The sequence below is a fragment of the Acomys minous genome (assembly GCF_964271855.1).
Source record: "Acomys minous genome assembly, chromosome: 8".
Lineage (NCBI taxonomy): Eukaryota > Metazoa > Chordata > Mammalia > Rodentia > Muridae > Acomys > Acomys minous.
The window spans coordinates 83,039,213-83,067,203 of record NC_140489.1 but is presented as its reverse complement, the minus strand read 5'-3'; the positions used below and the strand labels follow the sequence as shown (position 1 = coordinate 83,067,203).

The window sequence follows — 27,991 nt, the reverse complement described above, 5'->3', positions numbered from 1 at the left end:
TCCTCTAACTCTCAAGGGAAGCAACATGTGTACAGAGATTAGACTTTTCTTCAATGGGACTAGGAAGCAGAAAGTGCACTGCCCCTAGAAAAGGAATATATAAAACTCAAACATACCCTGCATATGTGGTATAAAAGGAAAATAAAGGAGTGTAATGGCAGCAAGCCAACCTCCAGGTCAGCCTGAGGGAGCACACGGGTGAGAGTAATTCAGCCATAGGCTGGGCTGGAGGGCTCAAAGCCATGGTGGAGAGGGCCAGAGATAGAAAAGACAGGGGACTGGTGACAAAAGGCAAATTTGTGTGCTTCTGGCTCAGATAGAGGAAAGAAAAGAGACCTGGACAGTAAAAGATGAAACTAAAGGTAGCTGAGGATTAAGAAGGTCACAGGAGCTCCAACCCACACTCTCAGTAAGAGAGAGGAGACTAACACCCTATTATAAAGCCACTGTGGTTGAAACACCCGGGAATTCCATGGTGGAGGGGGAGCTACATCAACAAGTACTAGGGTCTCAAGATACTAAAGACGTGGGTGTAGTGGCTGTGAGTAAATCACACACACAAAAAAAATCTCTTTTAATGTTCATATTTAATCATCCAAACACTTATAGGAAATATTATTTGAGCTAAATATCCATCAATATGGTTCAGAAAATCTACCAAACATCAGTAGAAAATAAAACATTGCAGACAAAATGAAAACCAAATTTATTTATATCATTACACATTATAAAAATTAAGAATAGAAAAAAATAAATGATAATTTGACTACAAAATATAAGTCTTGCCTAAATCTCAAGAGAAATTGCTAAAAAGAGAAGAAATATGTTTAAAGAAAATATCCCTTGTTCTCAGTACCTTCAATGTAATTTATAAAATTCAGTGAACATAATTATGAATAATGAAAAGTTGGTACATGTATGGTGATATTTAGAATGTGACAGAAATATTAAGCAACAAAAGAATGATTGTATTTTAGACTATCTTGTTAGTTGCAATAGAATGTGCAAAGCTGAACTTGGTCATGGTCTCACAGTACTACATTCTTAAGTTCTAATCTAGCTTATTTTTGAAGCATTATAAATTTATTTATTCTTGAAAACGATAAAGTACTGTAGATAAACATCAGAAAAATCCCATTATTACTGATAATAACATGGTAGGTAAGACAGAGGATTACTTGTCTGCTTCCAATATCACCTTTTGTGTGTGTGTGTGTGTGTGTGTGTGTGTGTGTGTGTGTGTGTTCTGAAATGCCTTCCTGCCCCCCTCATTTTTATTAGTTACAGGAGAATTGTGTGCAATGTATTTGTTCATATTTACCCCCCCCCCAACTCCTCCCACAGAAACCCCCCTTCCCTGCGGCTGGCCACTTTTTGTCAGTATACTAGACCCAGTTGTGAGAAAGGATGCTTAGCTGAGGAAGTGCCCCTACCAGATTGTCCTGCAGGCAATCCTGCGGGACATTTCCTTGGTTTGTGGGGGAGCAATGTGGGCAGGTGATCCTGGACTGCATAACAAAGCAAGATGAGCAAGCCATGCAGATGTATGACTGTGGTCTCCACTTCAGTTCTTGCCTCTAGATTACTACTTTGAGTTTCTGACTTGGCTCCCTTTAGTAATGGGCTATAACCAGGAAGCCAAATAAATCTTTAACTCTCAAAGTTGCTTTTGCTCAGTGTTTTACCATAGCACTAGGCTAAGACATGCATGTACCCAAGATCATGTCCTCTTATTTTAAAATATAGCCTATCAAATACAGTTTGTGTTTTTCTTATATTCTTAGGTGTGGGGTTATCTTCTGGAGTGTGGTACACCTACCAGGTATAACAGTCTTAATGAAAATGAAAGTTGTCTCTCCCAGAAGCTATCAATTGCCAAGAGATCCTCAGCTAAGGGTGGGACTTTTTGTCCATGAGTTTATGTATGCAGTTGACCTGTTGTGTCCAGAAAACCCTGTGTCCTTGTAGTCATGCACCTCTTCGGGCTCTTAAAATCTTTCCATTCCTTCTTCTGTAACGAGCCTTGGAAAGAGGAGATGTGATACAGATGTCCTGTCCAGCGATGAGTATTCCACAGCTTTTTTTTTTTCAATAGAACTCTCCTGTGTCCTTTCCAGATTATTAAGTGACCCCCTCCAGAGACAAGGAATTAAACACATCCTAATCAGAAACAGGGGACCACCAGACCAAGCGCATCCTTTCTGCCTTCACTCTAAAGACACAACACCTTGCCAACAGATCTCTAGGAATGCTTTAAAGATTTGTATGGTTTGAGTATAGAGAGCTATATAAGAAGCAAACTACTAGATCATCCGTGCTGCTAGGCTTCCTCAAAGCTATTCTGTTTCTAATGGCATGAGCAATTAGAGGACAGAGACAATTCTCCTCTGTGTCCTTGTGTGCTTACTCCCTGTAACATGCTTTACGTAGATTTAGAAAGGAAACATGGATAAATAATTTTTGCTTTGGGGAAAGTTTGCCTTTTTACAAATCATTCTAGTTTAAGTAGTCTGTTGAGAAGCATAAACAAGAAGCTTGACCCCCCTTATAAGATGGCAGAAGAGGAAAAGGTAACAGGAGCCCACCATGAAATGTGTTCAGAATAAGTCCTCTATGGAGACTTTACTACCCCCTTTCGTTCTTAGAGACACTGCCTACACACAACAAGGTAAATTAAGATTAATGGAATTTGAAGTTGTATCTAAAAATCTGTTTTTCAGAATTTCTTTAGGTTCCTCTCCTGAGTATAGTCTTCCATCTAGGTATGGTTCAATATGGTTTGGCCACTTATAAGATGTACCCTAGATATCAGTGCCAAATACTTTGCTACTCTGAAACTTTTCTTTGCCTTTTGAAAGCACCTTAGTTTGATGATGGCAGCAGCGGTGGTGGTGGTGATTTGCTTCTCAGTCAGTCAACACATTAAGTAAGCTCCTCATCATTCCATTTTAGGTTTCAGACAAATACACTAGGTAACTGTTGAATTCTCTTGGAGCCAAGAAATATGCCCACTTGACAGCTCTGCTTAGTCTGAGAAGTGTTGTGGGAAATTCAAAGAAGACCTGAGGAGCAAGGGAATGGGTGGTCCTATGGGTCTGAAAGAGAGTGGGTGTATGTGCCTCCAACCAGGTACGGAGGTGCAGAAGTGACAGGGAGGGAGGGAGGCCTTGGTATACTTGCACGTGAAAATTAGGTTATATTTATAGAATTTTCCAAGACATCTGGAACAGATATTTTTATATCTAGCACAAATGTACAGAGCTCAGGTGATAGTGAGGGCAGAAAGCATGTCCAGCTGGTGAGTGAGTCAGATGTGAATAGCTACTGTATGTACAATACAACTGTATTGAGAGTACACAACTGAAAAGTAAGGGAAGGGAGAGGATAGTGCTTAGTGGCTACCATCTCTGATTATTGTGCTATAATCCAAGTAGAAAAAAAAATAAGAATAAATGAGACAAGTAATTGTAAAGAAAAACTAAACTTTTCACAATCACATTCATCAGTAGGGTATTTAATATTGTGTCGACTAAGAAGCATTAAAAAAGACAGTGCTCATGAAATATGCCTGTTCCCCCATGTGTCCCATCCAGTATGGGTGTTGGATGCAGAGAAAGAAGATAGAGGTGTTAGCTGAGATGACACACCCACCTGCCATCATGAATCAGAAATGCCTTGATACCCTATGAACATATAGAGGGGGAGGTAATCCCCCTCAGGAACAGTCATAGGGGAGGGGAGTAAGGGGAAAATGGGAGGGAGGGAAGAATGGGAGGATACAAGGGAGGGGATAACCATTGAGATGTAACAAGAATAAATTAATAATATAAAAAAAATAACCACAGAATGAAGTATATTATACACATTGTCATTTAATAGTGTAATAAAGAGCACTTGAAGAAAAAAAAAAAGAAATGCCAGTGTAAGCTTGGAAGTTGTTCTGTGCCTTGGCCGTGCAGTGTGGAGCAGTCGGATGGATGCTGGGAGCATCTCAGCAGGAACAGTGTGTCACCAAACAGACCTCATGGCTCTTCCCAGCAGGAGTGGAGCCTCCCAAGAAGGCAGAGGAGAGACAGAGCAGAGTGGATCTGAAACTCTGGAAGCAAATAGAAGCCACTAAGATGACTAAGCTCACACCATGGGCCAGTAGGCCAGTTTGGAGAGGCCCCAACTGGCCAGGGGTCAAGCAGCTTGAACTTCCATTCTAGCATTAGCAAGTGGGACTTCCTATCTGAACTCACTTATTAAGATAATTTCAAAAGTCCAACCAGATACTCTTCAGGCTAACAACCCTCACAACAGTAAGTAAAAGGGAAAAGTGAAGGACTTGTAAATCTTTCCTATTAGGGAGCAAGTATAAAGAGGGAGCACTTCCTTTTTAAAGACATATTCCCTCTCACAGAGGAGAAATGAGTAATAAATCTAGATTGCCTTTTTCAGCCTCCACTGAATATGCATATCTCATTTCTGAGAACCAATGACCCAAGGCATCACCAGTGTGTGGCAGACATTGTAATCTTGTTGGCAGTAACACAACCCACTAGGTGCACACTGAACAACAAGTGTGTAAAGTTAGGGTGTGGCACAGGGAGATATGGGGAGAGTGAAGTGACCACAGAGGAGTATGAAGATGTTCCAGCCGACTGCCACCTTCCATTATGATCAGAGGTGACCGGTGGTTTTGCTTGTGGTGACTCATTGGCATCAGCTCTTGTTCCATGTTATTTCCTGCCTCTGTGCTTTATTATCTGTGTCTGTGATTTATCTTATAACATCAATAAGCTCAAAAGACAAAACAAGAAAAGACTTACGTACTTACATTTTGACATCTGGAAGAGATTAAGATTGAAACAAAATGGCATTAGCTCATGATGGCATGAGTTGTGTGTGTTCTAAGCTACATACATAGTTACTTACAAAGAAAAAAAAGGAAAGTGTATTACAATATGCATACCACAATGGAAATATATGCTGTTAATCAATATGTTATCCTCATTGCTTCATTTTTTTTATTTTTTATTTTTTTTTTTGTCAAACACGTTTAGCATTGGCTTTGTCTTTCTCTTGATATGCTGTTTAGGTTTTGTCAACCTGTTGTGTGGAAAAAGGGCAACCTAAGTGAGGAACTGCCCCTATCAAATTGACTTTCTCAATTGTTGATTAGTGTGAAAGGGTGCAGCTCATTATAGGTGGTGTCATCCATGGGCAGTTGGCCATGAGTTGTATAAGAAAGCAAGCTGAACAAGCCACAGGGAGCAAGCCAGTAAACAATGGTCCTCCATGGTCTCTACTTCAGTTCCTGCCTTCAAGTTTCTTTCCTGTCTTCCCTCATTAATGGACTGTTACCTGGAAATAGAAGATGAAATAAACCCTTTCTTCCTCACGTTGCTTCTAGTCAGTGTTGTATGGCAGCAATAAAAAAACACACTAGAAACAGATTCCCTCAATGTTTTTATTCTCCTTCTTTACGTTATTTCTCCAAAGAGGAAACTGCTGTTGTTGCTTGTCACCACACACCAACAGCACCTGTTGGCCTTTCTCAAGCTCTTACTATGTGCCAAGTCCGCCTCATCCCTCAGAGCTGTCTCACAAAGAGGACAGTGTTGCCCCATTGCCCAGCTGAGTCCAAGAGAGAGACATAGAGCAGCAGAATAGCTTACTTGTGGTCTTGAACTGAGTGGGCAACTGTTGAGAGACAAGGTGACCCAGCAAAGTATGTGTGGAGAGTGTCGAGACAAGCCTTTTGGAGGCCCACAGAGAATGGCAAGTGAGGCAGCAGCAGCTCCTAAGGCTCCTGGAAATATCCTGATCCACTGCACAGTGTTGATCTGCTAGGGACTCCTAGCTCACTACTGAAGTCTCAAAATGGACCTGAAGCTAGGGCAGTAACTGCTTCTTCCTTCTTTACAGAAGTCTCCTGGGGTAACGCCACCCCACTACCATACATTTCCTTCTAGCTACACCAACCTGATTGATTGCTATTGTTGCTTGGGGCTAGCATGGGATGGTCTGATTGGCCCTTCAATCTTTTAAAGGCTTTCACATTGCACAACAAAATTAGATCTGCACCTTGAGTCTGGTGTCCAGAGTCTGATTTCCAGGATTCTGCATGGGATCCATCACCATTCCACCCCCACCCCCATCCCTCACCCCCAACCCATTCCTGATCCCCACAAGTATGGAAGGGAAAACAACCCTGTTGGGTCTCTTACCCAGCAGGTAGGGCTGGAAAGGGAGAGAACTTGGACCGCTGTTTCCTCTCCCTGGGGGTTGAGCAGGATGGTGAGTGTCATCGGATCAAGGTCTCAACTTTACTGTGGCAGGTTTCTCTTCTATAGAGTATAGGGAGTGGGCAGGGCATGAGGCATCAGGAGATATGACGTCTCCCAGGGCATAAAGTGGCCTGATATTGTGGGACCAATTGGTTTGTGTTGCATGGTTGTTGGCAGTTGGGGCTTCCACCCGGATGGACCATACTGAGTCATTCCTATGTGGAAGTATTTACCAGAGACTGCTGCTGAAACTCAAGCCAGGCTCGGTTCTTTCCTCAAGGCCTCAGAGGGCTGACAGATTCAGCCATAGGGTCCAACACAATCCCCATTCATAAGTTGGCCTTCCTACCTTTCTCATAGTTCTAGGAGTTGTAGACTGTGGTAGATTCTCTACACCTGTATATTAGTGACTTTCTTCACTGCTGTGACTGAATACCTGACAGGAAGCGGCTTGAAGCAGGAAGGCTTTGTTTTGGCTCACAGTTTAAGGAACATGGCTTGTCATGGTGAGGAAGGCATGCTGGCAGCAGTGCGAGGTGATGGTCACACCGAATCCCCATGCAGGAAGCAGAGAGAGGACAAGAAATCTGGTCAGGCTATGAAACCTCAAGGTTTGTCTCAGTAGCCCACTTCCTCCAGTTGGGCTCTACCTCACAACCCTCCTAAACAATGCCACCATCTGAGCACCAAGTATTCCAGCAGTGAGCCTGTGGGCAGCATTTCATCTTCAAACCCCAGCACAGGACTATAGGGTCTGCATTGAAATCTTCTTAATAGGTAGAACCTCTAGATATATTTGAGTATAAATTGTGGACCCAAAGGGACACAGTTTGTAGACAGCCTTGCTTCCCTTGTGTTTTTAGGCCTGTTGTGTAAATAATTAAATCCTCTAAGCCCCTGACTGAAGTCAGTTACTGAATACTGTTAAAGACTATGTCTTGGCTTTTCTCAGGCCTCTTTATCAATTACAAAGATGAACAATCCTACAATATTACTGTACATCTCTTAGTTCTACTCATGGAAGTAGAGGGATGGCACTAATGGCTTTGATCACCCTTTCAGATGACTTGTGTTCAGTCACCAGCACCCAGCAGACTAATAGAAACTACCTGTAACGCCAGCTCCAGGAGTCTGATGCCCCTGGCTCTATAGGCACCTGCGCATGGATCACATACATTCACATAGACACATGCACATGTATACACACACACATGTACACACAAATAAAAAAATTTAATCCTATACATGTGTTGAAGCATTACATAGTACTTGTGTGTATGTTTTTATGTCTTAATAAATCAGAATTTTAGCTTTAAAGGCTCTATGATTCTGTTATTCCCAATCTTTACAATTATCTTTTTCAATTATAATTGACAATTCAGTTCTGGTTATATTTTGTATCTTGGGACTAAATATTACAGGAAGACAGGATTTTTTAAATGTAAAGATAAATGCACTTATGCTAGGTAAAGGCAGACAAATGGTTCATTGTCTTCTGACTAGTGTGGCTGATCTGACTAGAGAGTGGGTAAGAGTGTGTGAAGGCAACAGCATAAAACCAATTGTAGTCAAGTTGGTTATAGAATTTCATGCAGGATTTTAAATTCATGATGCATATCTGCCATTTCTAGTTGATGACAATAGGAAAAGACTTGATTATTAAGAAGATAATAATTCCTGTTGCGCAAGCATGAAAACATGAGTTTGGTTCTGCAGCACTAATGGGAAAAGAGTCAACGGTAGTACTTAACTCTCTGTGACCTGACTGCATGAGGTCTGTGGATCCCTAGATCTTTCTGGTTGCCACTCTAGCCAGCTGGTGAGTACAGCATGTATTGGCAGGCAGCTTTTCAAGAGATAAGGTAGAGAGTGATCTGATAATTGTGGAAGACACAGAATACCAAGGAACCTTTAGTCTCCACATGTACACATGCACACACACACACACACACACACACACACACACACACACACACACACACACTAAATCTAAGAGTCCTTAAGTAGTTGCACCATAGTTTTAATGCAGAGGTACCTTTTTACCCACTGAGTCTCCTCATCAGTCACCCCAGTGGCTCCTCTGGGTGCCCACTTACTGTGCACTTCCTCTTGAGCAGCCTTCTTAATGCAGGCTCCTCAGTGCCTTCCTGAAGGCACTCTCTCACAGCATCCTTTGAAGAAATGTGAAAGAGGCCAATACCTACTGAAGACCTACTCAGCATCCTCTACTAACTATAAGCAGGTCTTGATAAGGTCCATGGGCATCCCTAGGGTACCATTCCATATCCATGTGGAGCTTACATACACATTACAGTTGCCTTTTTAGGAGTCTATACTTCTGCTTTGCCAAATGCTTTAGTATCCCTAACTTTTAATCTCTTTTATAACCTCAGGGATGCAAGGATGCCAGAGAGAGTTTAGTGAGTTAGTTTTACAAGATCTAGGGTTCAATATAACCATGCTTTAAAAAATAATTTATTCAGATTTCATACCGATTGTTATCCCCTCACTTGTATCTTCCCATATATTAGTGGAATATGTGTGCTTAGGTAGTTTTGATAAGCATAAGATAACTTTCCTCCTATTACTTACCTTTTAAAACCAGTTTACTAAACATACATTGGAAAATTCTGGTTTTTTGTTTTAAAGACTTATTTTTTGATTATATGTACATAGGGAATGTATGTGACTACAGGTAACTTCAGAGGCCAGAAAATACTGTCAGATACTCTAGAATTTAAGTTATGTATGGTTGTGAGCCACCTGATATGAGTGCTGGAAACAAAAAAACTGTGTAAGAGTAATAAACAGTGTTTTTAACCACTAAGCCATCTCTCCAACTGATGATGATAATGACAATGACAGCGATGATGATGATGACGACGACGATGATGATTATGATGATTTGATATCACCAAGCTAGTAGCAAATGTAGCATCATACTGCTTTATTTACTAGGGTTAATTTTTGTTAGTGGTTTGGGCTTTAAGCATTCCATCCCCTAAGAATAGAGATGTCCATGTATAAAATATAGATATATCAGAGAGCCAGAAGGCAGGGCAGCACATCCTGAGCTACTTAAGTCTTGTTTTAAATTCATATAGACCTGATGTTTGGCCCTGTGAATAAAATTGGCCCCCATTAGGCTTATATATTTTAATGTTTAGTCATCAGGGAGTGGGGCTACTTGATAAGAATTAAGTGTAGACTTACTGGAGTAAGTGTGACCTTGTTGAAGGAAGTGTGTCACTGGGGGGTGGGCTTTGAGGTTTCAAAGCCTAAGCCAGGGCCAGAGTCTCTCTCTTCCTGCTGCCTGTGGATCCTGATATAGAACTCTCAACTCTCTCTCTCCAGCATGATGTCTGCTGCAATGCTTTCCCACCATGATGATAATGGACTAAACCTCCAAATCTGTAAACCAGCCCCAGCTAAACGCGTTCTTTGGTAAGAGTTGCCCTGGCCATGGTGTCTCTCTTCACAATACTAGAACACTGACTAAGCCACCATGGTGGAAGGGAATGGATACACTTTGGCATGTGTTAGGTTTGGGTCCTGATTGGGTCATTCACTTTACTATGCACCCATGTCTTCTGACCTTGGCAGTAGATGAGACAAATGTAGGAATGATTTGAAGAAGTGTTTCCCTCTCTGGCCACCATGCTCCCACTTGTGAGAGAGTGATGGAATCCATGAACCTCTTCAAACTCTGAAAAATCCTTGTTCCAGTTTCAGCTTGTGTCCAGTTGAGTTCTAGTGGCCTAGAGATGAAAATTTTCCATTTTCTTTTATCCATGCATTCTTAGATGTCTTCAAGTGTGGGGCAAGGGAGCATTAGAATAGGCAGGCGGGGACAAGGGAAATATCTGTCCAGAGTAGAGTGGGGTCCAGGCATGTCCAAACCCCTGGAAATATTGTTCTAAGTTCATCAGGAGTAGGACTACTGGCCCTACCCCCTGCTGCCCCAGGCCTGCATGTCCTGGTATGTAGCTCTGCACCCTCACCTTTTCCCCACTGGAGAAGGTCACATAGCTGCCTTTTTCCCTTACAAGGTCAGGCCCTATATAGCATCTGGAATTCCTCCTCGTGCAAATGAAGTATCCCCAGCACCCTGGCCCCAGCTAATGATGTACACTCTCCCTGATAGCTCCTACCTACCCCCAAAAGTTTAAGTAGCCATCATTTCCCCCAATTAAAGGAGCTGTCTCACTGAAGATGTCTCCCAAGAAGTCTCTTTCTTGTCATACTCATCACTGCCTGAGGTCTCTTTCACTTCTGCCATTCTAGCCTGCTTCCCCTCTCAGGAGCCACCAGCTGCAGTAATAGGCCTATTTTGTCTTAAAGGGCAGGGAAGCTGAGTCTGAACAACATTCAAGATGCTGTGATTATAGCAGAAAACCACTGGGTTTCTCCAAGTAGGTCAGTGTTCCACCCTCAGTGATTAGGCTACACATTAGCAGATCTTTGTCTGTCTGTCACGTCTACCTCCTTTTCCTTTCCTATCTTCCTCACCCCTTGTTTCTTCCTCATTCTTGCTCTTTAACCTTTTTGACTCTCTCTCTCTCTCTCTCTCTCTCTCTCTCTCTCTCTCTCTCTCTCTCTCTCTCTCCCCCCCCCCCCATATGGTGCCCAATCAGCTGAAAAAGCTGCACAGACGTCATTAGTTCTGGGGGTGGGGAGGGAAGGTGGAGGGAGGGAGGGAGGAAGGGAGGGAGGGGGGAGCGAGAAAGGAGAAAGCTGCAGCAGCTTGCCCCTTGTGGAGTGGAGTCCCCACCAGGGCAGCTCTATTGATTTCTGACTCACAACTGCAGCAACAGGACTGCCAAGCAGGAGGAAAAACCACGTCTCAGAAGCAGGGATTACAGGAGAAAGGAACAGAAAGGGTGGTGCTGGTGGCTCCCCCTCAGAATCACTTATCTGTTACCAAGAGAGCAGTTGAGAGAACGACACTGATATCTATGCTAGACATAAGGTGAGGTCAAGGAAAGGTAGCAGAATGAAACCCTCAGCAGTTGGACCCCTCAAACACGGGTGATAATTGTGCCTAGAAACACTCAAGGCAGAAGTAGAACACTGCACCTGCTTTAGGGAGCCATAGAAACACTAGGAGCCTGAAGTAGAGCAAGATCTCCCAGCTCCCAAATGCAGGCTATCTGAGCCTTTCCTATCCTGTGTGGCTGAAGGTCTCCAAATGTAGTCTCAGTATGTGCACTATGAGACTGAGTCCAGCCCTGGGACCTGCCTAAGGCCTCAGTCCCGCTGTTCTATCCATGGGCCTATAATTCTGAGTGGTGCCTCAGAAGCCTCGTTTGCCTTGTATTTCTCTCTCCCTTCTCTCTATGCAGCAGTCCTTAGTGTTTCCACCATCAGAATCAAGGCCCCCAGGCATTCTCTATTTGGTTACCCCACAGTGACCTAATGGCCACAAAGAAGTGAAAGTAGGGAGGACCCAGCACTCTGCCTTACCTTTCTGGCTCCAAACTCATCCTGAACCTCAGTTAAGTCCCGGTAACAGATTGCTGGCAGACACCTGTACTTAAGGAGCTCTTACTCCCCATTTCCTTGCAGGGGTCTGCCTTTTGCAGGAGTGAGGGAGGAAACTGTATCCTCTGTATAGATAAAAGATTCATCTGACATGAGACAGAGAGTGGAGACACACAGTAGTTCATAACATCTGAAGGAAAGCCAGGCTGGGGATTTGAGCCTTTTGGTGAAGGGAGTCTGTTCCCTATGGTTAGATTTCTGATGCTTTGCTTTGGAGGAGACTCTTTAGGTCAACCACATATGACATCATACTTTTGCCCAGCACTGTCTTTTGCTTCAGCCAGACTCTCATCAACCAAGAGGTAGTGAGAGGCTTACCTTCTACCTCACTACTCCTAATCCAATGGTTCAGTATTAGAGCTTCAAGGAAGAGATTCTTAGTTGTTGAAAATATCTTGTTTCATCTGTTATGAAGTAAGAAAATGCAGGAAAGACTTGAAGCACCATTGATCAAGTATCACCTACCTATCTTTTTTTTTACTTTATTAATTTATTCTTGTTACATCTCAATGGTTATCCCATCCCTTGTATCCTCCCATTCTTCCCTCCCTCCCATTTTCCCCTTATTCCCCTCCCCTATTCAGTCCCCTATGACTGAATTTAATACTATTCAGCTATTAAAAACAAGGAATTCCAGAAATTTGTGGATAAATGGATTGAGCTAGAAATGATCATAATGAGTGAGTTAACCCAGAAGCAGAAAGACTCAAATGGTATATACTCACTTATATCTGCATATTAGCCCAAGGGGCATGTCCCACGAAAGCCTTCACCTACCTATCTTTTTCATGTCTCTACTACATGGTAGTAGAGCATATGATATCCTTGTTCCTAGGAGACAAACAAGCCTGTGTCTGGTATCCACAAAGTTGGGGACCTTCCCTTTCTAGTATATCTTCTTGACACATAGCTGAAAGACTGTGTGGGACAAGATTATCTATGTTCCTGAAAAGTTTTTCCTCAGAGGAACTTTTTATTTTTTATTTGTTTGTTTGCTTGATTGTTTGTTTGTTTATTTGTTAAGGCAGGGTTTCTCTATGTAGCCTTGGCTGGCCTGGGCTTGTTTTGTAGACCACACTGGCCTCGAACTCATAGCCATCTGCCTGCCTCTGCCTCCCTGAGTCCTGGGATTACAGGCTTGTGCCACAGCACCCAGTGTGGCACTTTTTATTATAGATGATTTGGTTTAAGGATTGACTCATTTCTGTGATTTGATGGAGAACTTTGAATCATTGTTCATTCAGACCCTTCCCTGTTCACAGATACCAAGATTCTTTAGCTCTCAAAGTTGAGGATCATTCTTGGTCCAGGCCAGAAGGTCAGTCTACCTGGATATCATGGACAATTTAGTTGATTTACCTCCAAATTCCATGAGCAAGTCCCCTTCTCCCTGGGTTCCAATACTAAGTGAAAACCTTACTCTTGTCTATCTACAGAAATTTGAACTTCTATTCCTAACTTTCTTGAAGCCTCATTCTTCAGCATTGGCAGAATGAATGTGTATACTTACTTGGCATTGATGGGCAGATATGCTGGCTGACTTGAGCACTGTTATCAGGGTGACTGACGAACTTGCAGCCTCATCCACTAGAGACAATACCAAAACCATGTCACAAAGCTATATCTTCAGGACAGACACTGCTGCCCCCAGTATAAGCCCTGGAAATTATCTTCCCTCTCCAAAACCCAACTGTCCTACCCTGCCATGACTGCCACTGAAAAATCCTAGAGGACTATACTTCTTATGGTAACAAACGGATGGAAGACTATATACTCATAACCCACTAGAAGTGATGGCGAAAAACTATGTACTCAGACTTTTCATGTAAGAAGTACTCCTTACTGGTGGAGTTCAAATATCAGGAGGTTCTTGATGCAGAAAAGAGGTCCAGGCTCTGGGAACTAATGAAGAAAGAATGTTCATTGCAGAGAGGACAAGGAGCCTGTTGATATTTTCCTCTGGATTATGTCTGTCCCTTACTTTGCTAGCATGGCTTCTGTGGTTTTCTGTGTTCTCATTCCATGATGCTTTTCAGTTACTGTATCAGGTGATGTTCTCAGAACAGTGCAGAAAGACATGACATTACAGAAGTCTGAAATGATTTTCTCCCTCCTTAGTGGTGCTGCCCATACACAAGTCGAAACTCCAATGAAAATCCTATTGCAAATCACCTATTCTTCCACAGACAGTTGTATTGAGACACATCAATCCATTTCTTCATAGGGATTGATCTGTAGGGAAGTTACACTGATGATGTAGAAGGAGAAAAGAGATATGAACACCTCAAGTAAAATAAACCAGATGATAATGGTTTTTGAAGGCTTTGTAAAAACTTTTGGACAATTTAGATATTTAATTTTAGGCTCCCATGCATGAATTCAAAGTATTTTCCTTTATAAATGTATAAATAGTGTTCTTAGAACCATGGGTGTGGAAGTAGAGTGGGATTAAAGGCAATTTGATATTATAAGGTGATCTTGAGCCCCTGGGTACAAAAGCTAGATGCTGTGGCTTAAAAGTGATGTGTTTGGGGTCAATTTGATAAGGAATTACATTTTGATGTTTAGTATTAATTGTCAACTTGACAAATCTAAAATCACATGGACCTCTGAGAATGCATGTGGGGAACTATCTTGATTCTGTTAGTAGAGGTGGAAAAACTTGTCCACTGAGGGTGGTACCATTCCCTAGGCAGGGAACCTGGACTGTTGGAGTGTGGAGCATAAGCACTAACAGCACACATCCACTGCTCTCTGCTTATGACTGTGGGTGTTATATGATTGGTTGTTCCAAGCTCCTGCACCTTGACTCCCCTACTTTGCGGGGCTGTAACCTAGAACTGTGAGCTAAAATAAGCCCTAACTCCATGAAGTGGGTCTTCCTTTATTTTGCAAGTTAGCTTTTTCTTTTCTTTTCTTTTTTATACCTTATTCCTTTTGCTTTGCTGCTGACATACTCTGAAAGTGTTCCAGTTGGGATTAATTCCTTGTGATAAAATGAGGCTTCCATCTCTATCATTTGCCCTATATTAATAAAATAGTGCTTATCTCATGTTCCTAACCTGGGAAGTTATTTCCTTTGGGGGTCCCATGGCAGAGGCTGTGCTGTGCCTGTTTTTGCACCGTGCACATCTGACATAGTTGTATCTAGAGCCCAAATTTTAACCATTTATTTCCCACCTATAATAAGGCTGTATTCTTTTTTAAACCCATGTTCCCTTTAGATGTAGCAGTTCTTGATCACTGGTGTCAACTCTATTTTTTTTCTTGCAATGACAAAATGTCTGAGAAAAGAAACTTAGAGAACTATTTATTTAGGCTTACACTTAAAAAGTATGTATAGCCCACTGTGGCAGGGAAGGCATGGTAACACCAATATGAGGTAGCTGCTCCCACTGTGATCACAGCTGAGAAACTATGAAAAATGAATGCTAAAATTCTACCTGTTTTCCATTTTATTTAACTCAAGAATCCATCCCATGAAACCATGACCCTCATATTTAGCATGGGCCTTCCTGTCTCAGTTAACTCAACCTAAAATTGCCATCAAAGGCTTAGATTTTTTTCAAAACCTACTTGATTTAAGCTTCTTAAACACTTCAACCTCACTTCTAACCCACTGAATAGAGGAAGGGAAGAAACAATGTTAGTAGGAAAAAGGGATTGTGGAGCTGTTTAGATGTAGTTCCCCAGGCCAATTACACTCTAACTTGTCAGGCTAGCAGCTGCCCAGTCCAATAACCAACACCAAGCAGCAACGGGAATCTGTAGCTCTGGAATGATCCAGCAGAAACAAGAAGGCTCTGTGGAATGTGCACTTCAGAGTCCACAGAAGTGGCCAGAATCAGCTGTGGTACCATGAGAAGTTCTCTGGAATGTTTTTCTCTTTGAAGTGAAAAACCAGTGAAGACCAGAAAAGACCAGCCAAGTGTTCTACGATGTAGCAATGCAAACAGCCTCATCCCCCTGTCCATGGTACTTTTTATACTCCTTCCAACCACTCCACGCCCTCTATGGGTCTGCTCCCAGCAAAACATCACATGCCCTCTCACAAGACATCTTCCAGAAAAACATCACATGCCCTCTCACAAGACAGCTTGCAGCAAAACACCATATGACACAACTAAATCTTCAAAGAAACCAGAAAGTTCCACTTCAGACATTCCCAGAAATTTGTCATCTAAGTGACTTTAATCAATTTTAAACATTGCAAGTCCAACCCTTGTCAACTTGACACCCAGACATACCACTTTTAAACCATAACCTTCCATTCTTTGTCCCCATGAGTTCATGGCCATCTCATAAAGAAAACTACATGCATTACTTTTTTTCAGAAGTCCCCATGTTTTCAACACTGTTCAAAACGATAGTAGAGAGTCTCTTCAGAGACTCAGGCAGTGCCTCAACTGTGAGCTGCTGTATCATCTAAAAACAGGTCACATACTTCCACATATACACGTTCAGAATAAATGGTCCCATTGCAAAAGGGAGCAATGGTTACATAGCAGAAAAGAGCACACCAAAGCATGGCTGAAAAGCAGCAGACCAAGCACCAGATCCTAGAGTTCCATGCCCAGCATTTGGAGCTCAATCAGAGTTCCAACAGCACCGGAAGACACCACCCTTCTGGCTTTCCCACATGCAGCCTCTCACTTGAGCCAGATCTATGCTGCCTGCAGCTCTTTGGTGAATCTATCATCTCCAAGATCCTGGGGACCATGACAACTTAGGTTTCCCATTCACATTCTTATACAAAGAATTTCTACTGCCTTCTTTGCATGGATTCTGACTTGGCCACAAATCTCCTATCCTTAGGGTCTCTGTAGAACTGTGACATAAGTCTCCATACTCCCTACCCTTGCATCTCTCATGCCAGATTCTACTGGTATCTCAGGATCCAGCCTTAATGCCCTTGAACTGCAGTTGTAGTAGCTGCTGTGTGCTGACCTTGGGGAAACATTTCCCTGGGTTTAATTGTTAATATTTTTTATATTTTAATTAAAATATAATTATATCATTTGTTCCTTTCCACTTCCTGGCTCAAACCCTTTATATAATACCCCCCTCTCTTCCAAATTCATGTCTACATAACAGTAATAACCTAGGTTTGTTTTTTTTTTTTGTGCAGGAAACCCCTTCAGCAGCATTTCTACCTCTCCTTTCAAATGAGTTTGTATGTTCACAGCCCGAGGCTCTCCTCTGGTGAGCTGTGACCATGGGGTCATTGCAGAAGCTCCCTCATAGGCAGGCCCATAAGTTTTTCTCCTAAGTGATTCTAGATGTTGTCAAGTTGACAGTCATTATTAACCATCACACCTATATAACCGTGGACAAACATGAACTAGTTGTGAACTTCCTGCAGCAAAACCAGGTAATCCAGCATCTAGGCTTCTGTGGAAGCCGGTCCACTTCCAGTGCTCTCATCTGTGGGCAAACTGTGCATCTGAGGCAGCATGAAGGACCTTGTCTGTGCACAACATGTAGAGACCAGAGTCTGTTCAGAAGTCTGGAGAACAGAGAAGCTATCCTTCACAGCCACTGAGAGACACACTTGGTTCTTAATTGGTGCAGTATGAACATTTACCCAGCAGGTCCAAAACATGGCCTGTGGTTTACATATATCTCCTATTTTAAAATGTAAACAGTATTAGGGTCTAACTTTCTTTGTCTTAAGTTGGAGGGTATAACTGTCAGAAGGGGGCTGTATATTCAAATTTATTTTCTATTACAAATAAATAAGAACAAGTGAAAGAGGTAAGCTTTGTGTTTCCTACTGGAAGCAGGCTTTAATTTTTGAAGGAGGGTTCTAAGAGCAAGATGCACTACATTCTAAGTAATTTGAGGAAAATTTGATGCTTGAATGTGAATAGTTTTATTGTATAGTTTAACTGTAAACTGTGGGTAGGTTTTAGTTGAAATGGTCTTTTGAGTGTCCCCCAGTCTTCATGCCCCGCTGCAAGCTTTTACTGTGCACTGCAGAGTGCTTGGTGTCACTTTTGAAGATACCATGACTTGTCAGGGGCATTCACATCATAATTGCCAAACATAGGCTGGAGCACAACATAGGCGTTTTGCTCTTGCTCCATGATTTCATGCTTTATTTCCCGTTCCCCCTTCCCCTCCCCTCCCCTCCCTCCCCTCCCCTCCTTCCCCTCCCCTCCCCTCCCCTCCCCTCTTCTCTCCTCTCTTCCCCTCTCTTCTTCTCTCCTCTTCTTTTGTGATATGTGTGCTGGCCTCTCCACCTCTGAAGATATGCAGGGGTGGGTGGGAAGAACACCAGTGCTTTCCAGGGAACCTGACTAGAGAAAGGGCAGTTCCTGCTGATAAGATGAGGGTGAGGGCAACGCAGTAGCAGTATGGTCAGAGAAGAGTCTTTTTGCAGGAGACTCCAGGGACAACTCGCCTTATCAGCCTTCTGTATCAGGGAGAGACACCCAGAGCACTTGGTGACCAAACCTACCCCCCCCCCCTCTCTCTCTCTGTGTGTGTGTGTGTGTGTGTGTGTGTGTGTGCGTGCGTGCGTGTGTGCGTGTGTGTGTGTGCGCACGCGCGCGCACGTACATCTCCCTCCCTCCCCCTCTCATACACACACATACACACAGTTATACACAAGCAGTGTTCTCTTTCTATCTCACTTGCATCTGTACAGATATGTACATATGTGTTAGAAAGCATACACAGATATATACCTGTGATTTAAAATATGACAGCTCACTACATTGAGATCTCTTTCTCCATCTAAGACAGTATCGGGATGGTAAATTTGAAGTAGAAAACTAAATTCACCACTCACTCAAGTGAAAGTCAGCCAGGTGTGCATCTATGTCATTTTGTCCGTGCTCTATTTTGCCAGGCTCCCTTAGGAATGCTGTGGTCTTGGTACCCCATTTGAACCTGGAGATGGTGCCCCTCCCCGTGTCACCTGGATGTGTAAAGTTGCCTGAGATGTTATTGTGTTTATGTTCCGTAGAGGATGCTTTCCCTTTCATAGGAAGGAAAGCAAATGCTCATTGTCACTCTGTAGTGACCAAGCAACCTGTGGATGGTCTACCACCTACATGGATGCCCATGTGGGAAGAGTGAGACCAATGTTGGGGACACAAGAGAATATATGCTCCCATTTTTTTTCTACTGACTGTAAATGATTCCTATTCTTTGCTTCACAGAACATCCGATATGGTGCCCAATCAGCTGAAAAAGCTGCACAGACGTCATTAGTTCTGGGGGTGGGGAGGGGAGGTGGAGGGAGGGAGGGAGGGAGGGAGGGAGAGAGGGGGGAGCGAGAAAGGAGAAAGCTGCAGCAGCTTGCCCCTTGTGGAGTGGAGTCCCCACCAGGGCAGCTCTATTGATTTCTGACTCACAACTGCAGCAACAGGACTGCCAAGCAGGAGGAAAAACCACGTCTCAGAAGCAGGGATTACAGGAGAAAGGAACAGAAAGGGTGGTGCTGGTGGCTCCCCCTCAGAATTACTTATCTGTTACCAAGAGAGCAGTTGAGAGAACAACACTGAATAGTCCCTGAACTTGGAGTAGGACGGATAGGAAATGTACAGTATAAATGAGCTCAGAAAAAAAAAATCTGGTTTACCTTTCAAACTGTTTTTGTTGTGTGTGTGTGGGGGGGAATCTTTTTGTTGTTTGTTTTGTTTTGTTTTCTGAAAGAGAGAAGATGTAGTGCTTTCATGTACCAATGCCTTTAAAAAAGAGAATCTGAAATTTTTTTATATGAGTATTTAAAATATGGCTTATTAAACGGAATCTTCAAAGCTACACCTGAGAATTTTCAAAATAAATGAGATTTATTTTCGATAAATTTTGACCAATTGCAACACTTGGTGGCTTCTGCTTCCCACTTTTAGCCTGTATGTTGCCTGAGATCTGGGGAACAGAGACAGTCTGGTAGAAAAGCTTCAAGAGAGAGCAGGCGCCCACCTGGGCTGCTTCTAGCACTGGGCTGTGAGCCAGAGAGGCACAGCACTAGATGACCCCCTCCCCCAGCTCTGTGGCTAAGGCTTAGGCTTGAAATCTGTTTCTGGTCTTGGTTTTTTAGACAACCTCCACATCACATCTGAGATTTAACCGTCAGTCTCCTCAGAAGAAAGACAACGAAGTTCAGTTTTAAAATAACAGCGTTGTCAGGCGGGCTGTCTGCGTGTGAGCAGTGGGAAATTAGAATCGAGCAATCCGTTTCTTCCCCCCCCCCCAACCCCCCAACCCCCGTGGCACACACATGTGAGTACACTCGCGCATGCACGAGTGCACGCGAGCACGCGCGCGCGCGCACACACATATACACACACACATACACACACGTAGCAGTGGGTTAAGGGGAAAGGGTGATACCTTTTTAAAAAACCGAAAGGCAGTAAGCCATTATTAGCACGAGCTATATTGAGCTTGCTTGTCAGACAGGCAACAAAGCTGAGCTGCAGTTCCGCCCAGACATGTGCCTTGCCATTTTCATTTTAATCAGCCTGCTCAGGATGGCTGCTGATTCATTTTGCAGGATGTCCCCCTGGGAGCCAAGGTGGAAGCCTCCGGCGAGCTTCTCTTGCATCTAGGCAGGATGCGGCAGGGCACACGGAGGGGGAGAGTGAGGAGGAGGCTGTCGGGAGGGGAGCTCAGGCAAAGGCTCACTCCATAGTTCAATATGGCTAGTTAGCCGGTGCTTCATGAAACCCAGGCTACTGCAGAAAATATAATGACAGAAAGAGAAAAAGAAAAAAACCGTCAGATCGTGGGATTGTCATTTCATTTTCCAGCAACCGCCACCCCCCTCCGCAACCCTCCCCCACCCCCACCCCGACATTAAGTGGTTTGGAATGCTGACTCTCCTCATGGTCAGCATATACATATATACACATGCATGCGTGGTGTGTGTGTGTGTGTGTGTGTGTGTGTGTGTGTGTGTATTTACCTGGTAACTAGCTGGGGTGGTATACCTGATTTAGCTGCAGACTTTGATTTGTAGGACTGACAACCTTATTATGCAGTGAGCTTATTATTGATATTATTCTGCTCTCGGTTGCCATGGCCACCTTGTGAGAGACATTCAATTTTCTCTCTTCCATCATCATTATCTATGAGGCCATCTGTTGTGGAAAATGAATTCAGCCTCATTTGCATGACTGATAAGCAATTTTTTTTTTATCTATTTAACAGAAGGTCATATGCCGGGGATTTGGAGCTCATGAAAAAAAAAAAAGTGGGAAAAAAAAAAAGCCTGGGAGAGGATGAGTGGGGCTGTGTGCATTAGGGGCTGGATGTGGAGGTAAAGCAGATCTCTTAGGCCCGCTAGCCTCTCCTGCTGAATGTGTCACTCCTGCCCAGGCGACATTTTTCCCCCTAAGCTACTGCACACAAAACAGAGCGAGAAAGCTTCTCCCTGCAGTCTTCTTGGAGGCCTCCTGCTTTTTCACCCATTGTTGGTGGGTGTATTTCAATTTTTTGATTCCCTGGACTGTGGGTTATGAAATCAATGCTCGCTGAAGACAAAAGCAGCCTTCCCTGCCTCTCGGTGCTATGCGTGGTCCTCCTCGGCCTCCCACTTGTGGGGGAAAGGGTTTTCTCTTTCTGTGTTTTGAGCCAGCACAGTTACCAAAATTGAACTTGCCGTCACTTGTGAGCGGTGTGGTCATGGTGTGAGGTACGTGATGCTCGTTAGGGTAATTCTTTGGACTCAGGGGTCAGGATCTGTTTTGCTGTAGCTCAAGGCTTCTGCTGCAGCCCCTATTGTTTGCTCCTTTTTAAAGTTATTTTTATAGCATGGCTGGTGGCTGAAAGGTTTCTGAGGGGCAGGTCTTCAGTCCTCAGAAGCTTGTTTTTAGAGCAAAAATGGGTAATAGATTGCATGCCTGGACAATGATTTTGTTTATAAAAAGAAATAAAAATGAGAAAAACTTGCTGCATGTCTGGAGGTCAGTGATTTGAACAGAAGTAACTTCCTGAGAGTGGCTAACTTCACTTTACAAACAAGGGAGGATTTTATACAAGGGCTGCGGGAATATTAGCTGCTCCTGAGGCACTGTTGTATTTGTCTGATTATAAAAAGAAAGTTGATCGATGTTCACTCATCTGATAAACTCAAATAAAGATTTTTAACAATAACCTCAATGTTTGAAGTTCATAATAAAAAACAGCAATTAATTTATAACAGAAATATGCTTTTAAAAATCACTTCATAAACAAAAAGTTGTCTTCACACTCTAGCTTTCAGATAGATCTGAAGAAACAATAAATAATATAAATATTCACATGAGTGTGAAAGATACAAAATATACAGGATTGTCTGAATTTATCATTAATTTAGTGATGGCACATTTCTTATACTATTGAAACTATATATGCTATAGATCATTGTTATTTCTTTAATTAGGATAAAGTAATTGGTATAACAACTCTTTTGTTCAAGTGTTTATACTTTTACTAACACCGCAGACAAAGCACCCATAACACCTTAACAAGTAGGAGTTTTTCTAATTGTTCAAGTTCATAAAAGAGAGTACCTTTTGAAATGAAAAAGTAAGGAATGTTTTACATATAGATAGGTAGATGCTTATTTTTAAAATTAGAGTGTTGTACTCAAATTTCCTTTTGAAAACAGTATCATAAGATTCTTATAAGTTTTAAGCTCCCTAAAACTTTGAACCCAAAGTATTAATGGTACATTTTAAATAGAACTATGCAACATCCATCTCCCCCAGAGAACTTTACTGGTTTTCCTTTCTCAGTTGACCCGAAGGAACAAGAATGATTAAATTGCCTCAGTGCAGTAAGTCAATTGGTTGAAACTCTCCTTAAAGTTGTACTTTGATATTAATTTTATTTATTGTAATCCTTGTTTATGATAGGTCACTTCAGGGGTGTTTATATGATGGAGCAATACTTGGTACACTTTTTAAAAACTCTTGCTGTGACCCTCCTTCTCCTCATCAGCCATTTAAAACATATCTTAGCTTGAGTTTGGGGAAAATAAATTAATATTAAATATAAATTACACAGTTGAAAGCCTCAAACTGTAAAATTTGGGCAGTTTGTAAAGATTCTTGAAATCATCTTCCTCACAGGGTGAGCAGCAGGGAGGTGGCTGGATCCACAGTGTGCTCTGAAGGGCTGTGTGGCTGCCTTCTTTTGATTTCTACCTTCAGCCTTCAGATTTGTGAATCAGATCTGTCAACTTCTGCAAATCCCTTGGACAGAACACAGTTGATTTCCCCCTCCCCTCCCCCCCCAAAGTTAATCACCCATCTTGGTTGGCTTCCTCCTTGCCTCCCTGACATTTGACTGCTGCTAATTCACTGATTAATCTCATTAATGTGATTATAGCAGGATTTGGAGCTAGCCGCCATTGTGCTGTAGACAGTGCTATTCAGGCTGAGCACTTTCCACCCCATTCAGTTTGCTGTGATTTTTTCAAAGGCTGGTGGAGGGAGCCATTGTGATAGGGTTTCCTGGCCTCCTTTCAGCACCAGGAGCTGTCCGTGGCAGATAGCAATTGCATTCAGCAGCGACTTCCTACAGGTTCACTGCCGATGTGAAAATGGCTCACTTTCATCACCTTAATGACGGTGCTCACTGAGGTAGAAGTCGAGTGGTGTTTATGGTCACAATTGGATGTTTTGAAGATGGTGGCAGCCCAGATCTGTAGCTGATTTTTTTTTATTTTGTAAAGACATTTCAGCTGCTATTGCATACGCATGTTTATGAATATCAGACCCACAGATCAGCTAGAATAACTCATGTGCTTTTGGGGCTTTAAAACCAAAAATACTACTACTTTGGAAGTGGACACTTTTCACCTCCTCTTGTCTGGCTTTTAATACAATTTCATTTTGTAAAAGATGGGCCAGGACAGTGTTACCCCAGGGCAGGAAATACACATGGCTGCAACATTTCTATAGAGTGAAACTTGCACCCAGATCCACTAACCAATGCCAGCTTCATGGATCTATGTTTGAAGCTGAGGCCAGGGTGGAGGCCCAATAACTTGAGAATGCTTATGACTGATACACAAAAAATTCTTAAAGGGACAGGAGCCTACAAGTTTCCTTTTGACTATATAGCTTTATGAGCTTGGTTTAAAAGCATGTAGTTATGGTCATGGGATCAATGCTCATTGATGTGGCATCTTTATTAATCTGACCATGTTTTTGTACCCAGTTTAATTTAATTCTTACTCTTTAAAACATTTTTTTTACTTCTATTAATTGTTACAGGCTATCCCACTCTCTGATGATACCTGTTCGTTTCCTTTACCAACTTTCAAAAATAAATGTAAATAAAAGTTATTTTGAGATGTTAAAGATTTTTTTGAAGTCTTTCTATTTGCTACTATTACACATAGGATTTTTTTTAATAATGAATTTTTAACCTGAGTATTCATTTGCTTGATTTGCTCTACTTAGGGATGTACCACATGTACAACTTTAAAAAGACAATTACATCTGAAGGAAATTATTTTTGCTAACAAAGTAATTTTTTTAATGTCATATGTTTAAACCAAATATCCCATGTTGACGTGCAAGACAATCTACTCTGATGGAGACCTGTTGTTTCAAACACAGGTCTCTTCTAACAAATTTTGCTTGTTCGCTATGTATTTCAGTAGCCATATTTAAATTTTCAAACTACTTAAAGTTTTAGTCACTCTTCTGTTTTTAAAAAAAATCTACTTTATGGAACAAGAGGAAATAATGAGGTTGCCTTGGTAGGCAACACTCTGCCTGAACTTGAACTTGAACTCAACTGGCTGCCCATTTTCCTCAAGGGCTACATTTCCTAATCAATAACTAGTTCCTCAAATGCATCTAATATTTGGCAAGAAACTCTGAAAAGTCCCCCCAGAATCCTGTCCAGGACACAAGTGAATGGCAGGCAGGTAGGAAAGCTCCAGGCTGCATAGCTGAGCTCACTGCAGCCTTCTTTCCTTTCATATTTTTAAGAATCTCTCTCTCTCTCTCTCTCTCTCTCTCTCTCTCTCTTTCTCTTTCTCTCTCTCTCTTTCTCTCTCCTTTTAAAATTGTGTAGTATTCCTTGACAAAAGTAGCAGGAGGCAAACTTGAACAAACACTTGCAAAACATCAATGTTTCTCACAAAGCTAGGTTTCATCCCACTGTACAATACAATGCCTCAGCTGATACCCATCCCATCCAAATGTTTTCCACTCTAAAGACAGCTGATACCACAAACTTAAACAATAAAGTACCGTATATGGGGTTTGTTCTGGTGTGTGTGTGTGTGTGTGTGTGTGTGTGTGTGTGTGTGTGTGTAAGGGTGACATTTAAATAACATACATGGCTATTATTTTTAACAAACATTTTAAGTTGGCATATCCCATATATGAATACATTGCCTAAAATAGTCTTAATTTGCACTGAGAGTAGTATTAAGGACTCTACATCTTGGCATTTACTGTGTGCTCTTTTTCTGAATCAGATGATTTTTACAAAAACAGCTATATGTTTCCCCATCAATAAGCCATATTTCAATGCTATGTGACTCAATTCGAAGTATCCTTGTGTTCTCTTCCTTTCTCCTTCTCTCGCTCCCTCTGTGTCCTGGCCTCTCTTTAACTCTGCTTCTATTTCTCTCTCTTCCTCTGTGTCCTGGCCTCTCTTTAACTCTGCCCCTGTTTGTCTCTGTCTGTGCCTCTCTGTCCTGCCTCTGTCTCCTCCACACCTGTATTGTTTCAACATACACAATGACTTTTCTGTGAATGTTTTCACAATGAAAAGTGTTTTTTAGCTTTGACATCCTAATGAGCCCTCAGGGTATCTGCAGAAGTAATCAGAGATGGCAGAGAAAATGTAATCCAGGTGTTGGAAAACTAGGAAGAGAATGGATAAGTGCTTATTTATTGTATGAAAAGATACTGACTAACCTTCCTGCCTCAGGGTGCTGGGTAGGAAGTAACTGTTGTGAATGCTAATTGCTCTCTAAGACAGGAAAAGCCCCCGTGTGGGGATTACTTGGGGGGGGGCGGGTGCTAGGGAAAGGGCGGGAGGTATTCTGATGGTAGTGGACAGCGCATTGTCTATGGGAAGATGGAGGGACACTGGGTGTCCCCAGCAAACCTCCTTGTGGAGAGCTGTGGAGGTTTCCATCAGGGCACTGGAAAGGGAGCACGCAGTACCCTGTGTAGTAACCACGCGCCAGGCAGATGCTCTTCAGAGGAATTGCCTCTGAGAGCAAGAAGAGGGTGTTCCTGGGACCTAGGGACTGCTGTCAGTCTCCCTCAGAAACCAGTCTGCACTGTGCCTATGGAGGCCCCCAGTGGCTGGTCTGTGGGCTCTGCCTTGTACTCCTGTGCACAGGGCTGACAGTGCGGGTCCTGATGGGAGGGGTGGAGGGAATGCAAACACAGAGGGATCTGTGACCGCACGTGCCTGGGGCTCTCCATGGCAGCTGAGGAGCTGCATGAGTGAGACAGACTGCTGAGGAGGACTTGCTGATGGCCACCATCTCTTCTGCAGAGAGGTACTTCTTCCCTTTCATTTAAAAGTGACATGTGGCTGCTTATTTGCTTGGCTGCCGCAGCTTCCAACTCCTCTGAGTGATTTCTGATAGTCTCTTAAGTACTTCCCACAGCCGTTTCTCCACCTGCCTGGCCACCTTCCACTCTTGTTTGGTTGCACACTATGACAGAACAGCATGGTTTGGGGTACAAAGGGCCAACAATGGACTCTCTTGGCTATAGTTGCCCCTCAGGTTAACATGCCGATGAGCTGCTTGTCTGAAACCTTCCCAGAGTTGTTCTCCTCAGGAGTCTGGATAGTCATAGCTAGCTTCCAGGAGAAGGGAGGTACCAAGCAGCCTTTATGATTTAGTGTACCTTCACAGTGTGCTAAGAGGCTGGTGAGGGGAAAGGGGACAGCTACTTCCACAGAAAAGCATTTGTTGCTTGCCCAGAGAGGCCATTTATAAAATCAGCACTTTGGAAAAAAAAAAAAAAGATTGTTTTTAAGTGCTACAGAAAGTCATATAGCTAGGTTCTCTTTTGTGTTTTTGGTATCTTACTGGGTCTGTTCATTTTTTTTTTAGGATAAACTTTTTCGCTTTTATCCTCTTCTAATGATACTAATGTTGTTGTCATGGCTGGGAATGCTAAAAGTTACTCCGGAAATAGTTCTGTCTCTTGTTTTAAAGGAAAATGATAAAAGGAGCTTGTGCCGGGTAGGGATAATGTAGTGTGCCTGCAAGCCAGGGAGATGGTTGGAACCCCTCCGTTAACTCTCTGGTGTCCGTTCTCCCGGTCTTAGGAAGTGGCAGAGGAGACTCTTGTGCCTTTTTGTTTGTTTGTTTGTTTGTTTTGATGTGTAGCTGTAGTTCCAGTGAAAACACCAAGGTTTCTGCTGACTTTGGAGGGATTTCTTGGACCATGATATGCATTTACCATAACATCAACGATAGGGGAGTTTTTCTGAGACACATCACCTAGCGGGTAGCAGCCAACAGCCAGCCTGCGTATTTACAGTTCTCATCTATTACATTAAATACAGCACTGCACATCATACACTCTGCTCTAGAGATTTAGAGGCCTGTGGGTACAGTGTAGGAAGCACACAGCACACATCCCAATCTTGCCTGACTGCTGAAAGCCCAGTAAACAGGAAGGCTAGAAATTACTGGTTTTAACTCACAGCTGTTAGGTTGAGAAACATCTAGATCAGCGATGAAGTTAGGGTTTGAGAAAATGGCTGCGTTTTGTATTGCTTAAAGGACAGCAGCCCGCCCGAGCAGGGTAAGTCAGCAGGATGCTCCCGGTGTGCCTCTGCGGCAGCGATGTGGTCTCTAAGGAAACCTGTGCCTGATGCTCGCAGCCTGGGCAGTGCTGGCGGCCCAGGGCCGTCTGTCTGCTGCCTGCTGATGGAGGCTGCGCCGCATCCACCAGGCAGGGCTCTGCACGCATGCCCGTCTTCCCTGGCGTTTAGTGGTGTCAACTTATTAATTTCCATCTTCGACTTCAGGCCTGTTAGTTTCCTGTCTGAAAGCATTATTACTTTTGTCCATGTGGCAAAATAATTAGCATACAGATGAGAAGTGGCCCCGTGTCTGCGCGCCGATAGAGAGAAGATGTGCGGTTCGAAGTTGATTGGATGAATGGAGAACAAATGGTGGGCGTTCAAAAGCATTAGAAGAGTTTGTAGTCGCGGAGCAGGCTGGAGAATTTTCTGGGTGA

At 42.9% G+C, this 27,991-nt stretch overlaps 1 protein-coding gene and 1 pseudogene across 13 annotated transcripts in view; both read left to right on the top strand.

The window, feature by feature from the left end:
* Window positions 1-21,046: 21,046 nt before the first annotated feature.
* MYT1L (myelin transcription factor 1 like) overlaps window positions 21,047-27,991 on the top strand; it is a 403,682-nt gene continuing 396,737 nt past the window's right edge. For 5 of the 12 annotated variants that reach the window (XM_084791225.1, XM_084791222.1, XM_084791233.1 and 2 more), the window contains exon 1: window positions 27,563-27,987. The gene's annotated coding sequence lies outside the window, so the exon portion shown is untranslated. Of the gene's footprint in view, window positions 21,460-26,021; window positions 26,290-27,561; window positions 27,988-27,991 lie in introns of those variants that run through there. The other 7 variants (XM_084791224.1, XM_084791223.1, XM_084791232.1 and 4 more) reach the window with 4 other exon arrangements.
* LOC311604124 (large ribosomal subunit protein eL15-like) overlaps window positions 27,595-27,991 on the top strand; it is a 53,328-nt pseudogene continuing 52,931 nt past the window's right edge. Inside the window, exon 1 of the transcript in view lies at window positions 27,595-27,783. The product of the transcript in view is annotated as a large ribosomal subunit protein eL15-like (transcript). The remainder of the gene's footprint in view (window positions 27,784-27,991) is intronic.